The following is a 7,847-nucleotide window of genomic DNA, read 5'->3' as shown; positions in this document are numbered from 1 at the left end:
GAAAACCTGCGGGGAGTGCTCTGTCTACAAAGAGCAATGGACTGAGAGCGCCCCCTTGTGACTCCTCCTGTACTTGGAAGGTATTGTTATAAGGGCAAGTGGATTCCTCATCATTCGTGGGAAAGCTGTGACACACAAAGCTATTGTGACTACATGAACGTTCGAAGAAAAGGGAAACTACAACTAAGATTAAGGGGAAGAATTTGAAAATCTATGCTAAATGGTTAAACCAAACTGTTTATCATAGAAGTAGTTTGAGGGGAACGTAGCAGAAAACAAGGATTCTTTGTGGAGAGGAGGGGAAACAATTGGAGAGCAGGAAATTTCATGGAAGATTTATGACGCCGTGCCAGAATTCCCCTGTCAAGTTTTACAGCCTTGATTTAGCATCTCCTATCTTTGCCAGAGGAGAGGCTAAACATAAACTTTCCATGACAGTTTAATGAAGAAAAATGAAGAATTTGGAACTAGCTCCATTTTCCTCTATTGCTAATAAGTGAGCCAATTTCTCAGTATGGGCACACAGAGAAAGCATTTGTGGTGGGCTGAAAAAATGGCCCCCGAAGATATCCAGGGCCTAATCCTTGGAACTTGGGAATGTTACCTTATATGACAAAATGGACGTTGCAGTCCTGCTTCAGTTAAAGATCTTGAGATGGAGAGATGATCATAGATTATCTGGGCGGGCCCTAAATGCAGTCCCAAGTATTCTACAAGGAAGGCAGAGGGAGACTTGAGGAACAGAAGAGAAGAAGGCCATGTGACATGGCAAAATCAGTCCATGGCCCTGCTGACCTCAGAGACGGAGAAAGGGGCCACGAGCCAAGGAATGCAGGGAATGGAGCTCCATAGGGGCTGGAACAGGCCAGGAGAAGGACTCGCCCCTGGCGCCTCCTGGGGACGCAGTCTGCCGACACTGTGATTCCAGCCCAGGGAGACCGGTTTTGGACATCTGTCTCCAGAGCTGTAGGAGAATCAGTTTGTGTTGTTTTAAGCCATCAAGTGCATGGTAGTTTGTTAGGAAACTAAAACAGTATTTTAAACTTATAAAATAATTGCTCTAGACATCTCCCAAAATAGTCTTTAAAAAGAAGAAAAGTCCTTAAGCACATACTGAAAAAAAAAATTTAAATGATTTGACAAAGTGCAAAATAAAGCCTCTAAAAATGTATGCACAGTTCCAATTTTATTTTCTGGAGAAACGTGATAAATGAACTTTCACCTTCTACTATGAGAGTGACATAGATCATAGACCATGGTAGCAAATTGAGTAGACTAAACATTTGGTGCTTAGGATAGTCTAATGATTTTTCAGCCATTGGAAGTGATACATGAGTAAGTATATATTCATTTATGTAGCAGGCAGGATCACTTCCTTCATGAAGTTTAGTTTGTGTGTGTTTTTTTAAGTGTCTGTCTCCTTTGAGTAGGGAGGTACTACTTTATATTTTGCCATAAATGGAAGGGGTTGTCTGTGAGGTCATTAGAACCATGTTTCTGGATTTTCCAGTCTTATAGATCAGTAAGCCCAGGTTATCTAGCCTTCTCCATAATTCCTCCCTCTTCAGGTGACAGAGTAATTGCAGTGCTGTTATGACATGCAGTGTTCTGGGTGTTCAGAGGAATGGAGGTTGTGCTGGCCCTGTAGTGTGAGTTCTGGCAGGGATTGGAAAGATCTCACCATCTTCTTCTTTCTTAACTGCTGTTATCTGCCTGATCCAGAACTCCAGCCTCTTGGGGGGACTAAAAATCATGCCAGTAGTCAGACACATACATGTGTACACGGACTCTTTATATGTCATGCAGTGTAAGAGTCGGACTGAAGATTTTATGAAAACAGGGTTATATATACTTCCGAGGCTCTAGAGTCACAACAAATTTCTATGCCTCAGAAATATTTTCTACCTAAAAGGGAATGTCAGAGCATTTGCTTAGAGAGCTAACACCTGATTAATGAAATAGATGAGTGCATATGAGTATTCATTGTTTTGCTTTTTCAATTTTCTGAGAATTTGACATGTTTCAAAATAAAATGTGGAGAAAATTAAGATGAGGGGATGTAATGAATTTCTGAAATGCATTAGATCCATACATGTAGAAGTGTCACTATTACTTATCTAGTTTGATTATTGAGAGGCACCCAGATGATATATAGACTACTAAGGAAACTTCATTTGAAGAGAAGAGAAAAAATTCTCTATGGCTGAAGGAATGGGGATTCCAATATTCTAATAGAGTATATAGGTTGTGATACATATCAACTAAACACTCATTCAAATCTTTGTATGTTGTTGCATTACTTTTTAAATTCTGTTAGTCTAATTAAACAGATCTACACTGTGGATGATAAAGATATAAGTCAAGAGTCCATGCCAATGGGCATGTTGGATTGAGGCCACTTATTGTAATGGATAACAATAATTATTGAAGATAAAAATTTTAAAATATGAATGTCTCTATAAAGGAGAACATAAATTATGATATCCAACAATGAATGATAAGGCCTTACAATGCTAAAAATGATATGGAAAATGAAGTGTGCTTGCAGAAATACATCATAGCCACCTTTTGTTCTTTCTGGTACAAAATCCATCCTGTCATCTGCAGAAGAACATTCACAGTTGCAATTTAGCTCAGTTTTCAAGAGAAAAACCTTTCTAATGTATTAATAGTATGGACTGGCAATAAACATATTTACTGTGCTCTTATTTTTTTTTTTTTTTTTTTTTCGTGAATGCTAAGATTTAAAAGTCCTGGGACTATACTGACATCTAGAGGAAATTATTTTAAACATCACTTATTTTCAGTGGTTTTCACAGCGTAGGGTAGATGAACTTCCCATCCTTGGGGCTCATTTATAATGCTGTATTTTTCCTTCATTTCTAAGCAAATTTTGAATTTAGTTTCTATAGAAGTCTCACAATAAAATGTATAGTCTAATGTAGAGAAAAGAGAAGGAAGCATTAAGAAATTTCACCCATTAATGAAATAAATTTCATATCAAGATTAACTGTCCTTGTCCTTTAGTAAGAATAAACTGTTGCAGTTTCCATAGTTTCTTTGTGATTCATTCACTGGAATATAACCAGATTTTTGAATAGAATTTTTTAAATTTTATTTTTTTTTTATTGACGGTATTACAGATGTCCCCCATTTCCCCTTCACAAAATTTGTTTTTGTGTTTTTAGAGTATGTATTATGCAGCTTATTTGAAGGAATAAAGTTTGTAATGGGACAAAATTATAATATTATATACGTATGCCTAACAGTTTAGGACTCATTGTTCTACATCTGCCCATGCTTTAAGAATTTACTTCTGTGTTTTGAATATAAATTAGAGAATCAGTTAATGAAATGGATTTCCTCTTAATTTGGAAAACTAGATGTACATAGTCTGGTTCCATCTTAAATATATGTTCTTTAAGAATTTAAACAGAAACATCGCAGTCACGGAACAGGGCCTGGTAAACATAGTGAGAAGGGTTTTAGCCTTTCGGTGGTAAAGGGGCACAAATGCAGCATGAGTCTCGGAGAGGGAGATCTATTTTGAGATTGCCTCACAGAGCTGTGGAAGCACAAAAGAGGCAGACGGTGCAGCCACAAATGAGGCTTCTGACAGGAAACCTTGCCAGACCCAGGAGCTCCCATAGCTATTTGCATAAGTGCTCGTGAAGTTCCTCAGCCGATCTGGCCCTGCACCCCAGACGCGAGAAAGCAGATGAGGCAGCAGATGACCGTTTACACTGCCAGGGTGTGTGAACCAGCGAACATCCCTCACATTACTCACTAAGTAATGAGGAGGGGCCTTAGCTATGTTCCACAACTCAGATGGGCCTGCCAGTTGGCCCCTGGGCTTCATTCTGTGTGATCCATACACAGCAGAGACACTCAGGAGGCAATGCAAATGCATCAGCAGACAGCACGGAGGTCCCAGCAGCAGCAGGCGAGGTACTGCCTATGCAACAGGGCGTGATGACAGATAATTAGCTGTGACATGCCCCTCGATGGCAGTGGGATGAGTGCGTTCTGTTGGAAACCGGTGTGCAACATGGCATCATGAACCACAAGATTTAACTTTGGAGCATAAATTCCTTTTTGCCAAACCATTGTTTTTTTAAAGGAGGTTGTTAGAAAGAGATAAATTTTCATACGATTCTAGGAATGAAAGTTAAATTTATTAAGCACTTACTATATTCCAGGCATTGGGGGGATATACTTGCCACAAACAGTTATTTTTAATATTCTAAAATTCCCTATATTATAAGAACTGCCTTTATTTCACAGACAAGAAAGCTGAAGTTTAAAGTAGTAATACAACTCTCTCAATGAGACATTGCCAATAAACGGAGAGGCCTGAAGCCAGCCCAGGACTGTTTGATTGCCAAGTTGACCCTATAATGCTGCATCTCATAAACAGATGTTGACTTTTTTTTTTTTTTTAAGGAAATTTGATAGACAGTCCTTCGCCCTTTCCCCCTACTTTTTGGGTTTATTGGCTTTACTAAATTCGAGTTAAATACATTTCTCTTATGTTTTTGATGTTTTTATGTCATACTGTTTTCATTTTTTGAAGTTTTGGATTAGTTATTTAAAAAAATTACTCTAAAGAACTGTATTGGAACGATTGGAGCAATTTAATATGGACTATATATTAGGAAGTGATATTGTATCCATATTACATTTCTTGAAAGTGACAATTGTGTTGTGGTTATGTAAGAGAATGCCATTTCATTAGGAGACCCATGAAAATAGGGACAAAGGATCATGATGTCTCCTATTTAATTTCGATCTTGTTGAGGAGAAATCTTAATATGTGCATAATTTTATGGGAAATAGAATGACAAAGAAAATGTGAAAAATATTGACAAGTGGTAAATTTAGGTGCATAGTATGTGGGAATTCATTATATTCTTGAAACTATTCTATAAATTGGACTATTTTCAAAGTAATATGAATTGTTACTATTTTTAGCCTCTTGTTAGGCCAGTTTTTATTTGAAAGCTGTAGGTATACATTTACAAAGTTACCCTTGACTTTCATTACTTGTAGTCTCAGTGGCTGAATGGAGCTGATCCCCATAGCTGGCTAGCCCCTTCGCCAATGTCACAACCTATCAGTGTCTTTGGTACTGGCATCATCTACTATATGTGAAATCCTTCGGGTGATATGCCACTCATTCTTCATGTTGTGGCCCAGAGAGGGGCCTGATGATAAGTGATTGTGATGAAGGAGGACAATGCCTACAGGGGAGTTTTAGTCAATATGGAAATACGTTTTTGTTATTATTATTTGGTTGGGAATTGAAGCCATGTGATGATTACTAATCTCACAAGCTATTCTCCCCCTTGCCCCCCCCCCAAAATGCATTTCTTCTGCTTGCAAAGATCATATGAACATTTTTAAACCAGATGAGGAATAGCAGATGTCTTCACTGTTCATTTTAGGAGGCATCTGATGCTCATAATCAACATTTTGAGATATGTTCAAAGCTGCCATCTTGTGGTAATATTCTATTCCATTTTTAGCAAATGTATTGATACAAGCCTCACTAAATCTGAAGACTAGAAGGAAAGAACGTTGCAGAAATGCATTTCAGGAGACTGTTTTGAAACCTACAAAAAGAATGCAAGAGTGTATTTCCATGTATAGTCTACTTAATTGATTAGTAACTGGTCTTACTCATTTTACTAACAGTTTCTGTTCAAAAGCCATAACAGATTTTATTCATTGTCCTTTCTTTCCCTATTCCCCAAATTAAAAGTCTAAAGATTCCTATTTTTGTTAAATATTTTTTTTTATTGTTTCAGAGAGGAAGGGAGAGGAAGAGAGAGATAGAAACATTAGTGATGAGAGAGAATCATTGATTGGCTGCCTCTTGCAAGCTCTGTACTGGAGCCCACAACCCGGGCATGTGCCCTGACTGGGAATCCAACTATAACCTCCTGGTTCATAGTAGATGCTCAACCCCCGAGCCAAGTTGGCTGGACTAAAGATTCCTATTTTATAGCAGAAAAATTTAAGGATAAACTTCTGCTTAGTGACCTAAATTCTGCAATCAATCATTCTTTACTGAGATTTTCAGGATTCACTCTCTTCTTTAAAATTTCCTTCTCAAAAGCCAAGGTTCATGAAGAACTATAGGGATCTTCTGCCCCAGTCCTCTCCACACACAAATCACACTTCCAGAGACAGTAATTTTCAGCTCTTTAAGTTGATTCTTCGAATTTTGCCTCTTTATTTATAAATTGTATATTTAAACTTCTATTTATTATCTTAAAAAATCAAAGGTAGCATTTTTAACATTCTGTTATGGATGATAAGGACTTGGCTTTTATCACAGCCCTTTGTATGAGCTTTTCCAGCAGTTTACCTATCTTCCAGGTTTCAACTAAATTTTCGCTTCTTCAGCTAATCTTCTCTAGTCACCCATCTAAATTAGATACCTTCCGTCATATTTAAGGAAAGCACGCTGTGTTTCTTTCATACCACTATAATTATTACATATCTTGATGGCTTGTTCATTTGTTGTGGCAGTCTCCAGGTTAATCTCAAATTAAGCCTCTTCTGTTCCTCACTATTAGATTTTGGGTTTGTTCAGAATAGTAACCAACCAATCAACAACAACAACAACAACAACAACAACAACAAAACAACCCTTCAGTTTTTAATATTCCTTTGCCATGTGATAAACTTCTAATGAGATATAGGCAGAATTCTTGGGAGGATATGTATTTCTGAATAAAAGGAAATTTTCTGCCTGGCATAGATATAAATCTGGAGATGCAGCAACCATTTTTACATCCCTGACAGTATACATAAAAAGAGTGGTGATGGAGAAAAGGTAGGAAGAGGCTGAGTCCTTGAAGGCATCATTGTGCTGCCTTACCTACCTTGGACTCTCTCAAAATAATGCATCTCCAATAAAGTACATTGGTGTTTTCATTCACTCTCATTTGATATGAAGCTCTGTGAGGCCAGGAGCACTAGGACACTTGTTTATCCTTGTAGCATTGCATCAGGTCTTCTTAACCTCCGCATTATTGACATTTGGGTTGGATAATTTTTTGATGAGAGGTGGGCTGTGTAGTCCATTGTAAGATCTTTAGCAGCACCCCTGGCCTCTGCCCAGTAGATGCCAGTAGCAGCCCCACCTGCAAGATTCTCCTGGGGGTAAATTGTCCTCCAGTTGAGGATCATTGCTTAGACCAGTGGTCGGCAAACTCATTAGTCAACAGAGCCAAATATCAACAGTACAACGATTGAAATTTCTTTTGAGAGCCAAATTTGTTAAACTTAAACTATATAGGTAGGTACATTGTTATTAACTTAATTAGGGTACTCCTAAGCTGGCCTTTGCTAAAAACGTCCTCAATCTGATTGAGGTACGTTCGCTGAGGTCAACCCCTTCCAACTCTCCCATCCACACTCATCTTGTATACTTGTTTCAGATAGACGAGTGTGGATGGGAGAGTTGGAAGGGGTCGACCTCAGTGAACGTACCTCAAAACAATGTACCTCCCCCCGTGTTGCGTATCCCGCGGCCCGCCTGCACCACGTCTCCTGTTGACCGACCAACCGACACCCTCCACTTCTTCTAACTCCACTTCTTCAAAATAGACTCACCCAGGCCCAGAACCGACTTCTGCGCATGGGCTACGAAGTTTCAATCGCACTGTCCGTACCCGCACATGGTATTTTGTGGAAGAGCCACACTCAAGGGGCCAAAGAGCCGGATGTGGCTTGCGAGCCGCGGTTTGCCCACCACTGCCTTAGATGATGGGTCTCAGTGCTCAGGATACAGGGGTAAATAGATGTTGACTGTATTAACAAAATTATTAATTAGTTGG

Source organism: Myotis myotis, unplaced genomic scaffold (assembly GCF_014108235.1).
Source record: "Myotis myotis isolate mMyoMyo1 unplaced genomic scaffold, mMyoMyo1.p scaffold_m19_p_12, whole genome shotgun sequence".
Lineage (NCBI taxonomy): Eukaryota > Metazoa > Chordata > Mammalia > Chiroptera > Vespertilionidae > Myotis > Myotis myotis.
This window is presented reverse-complemented; position numbering follows the sequence as displayed.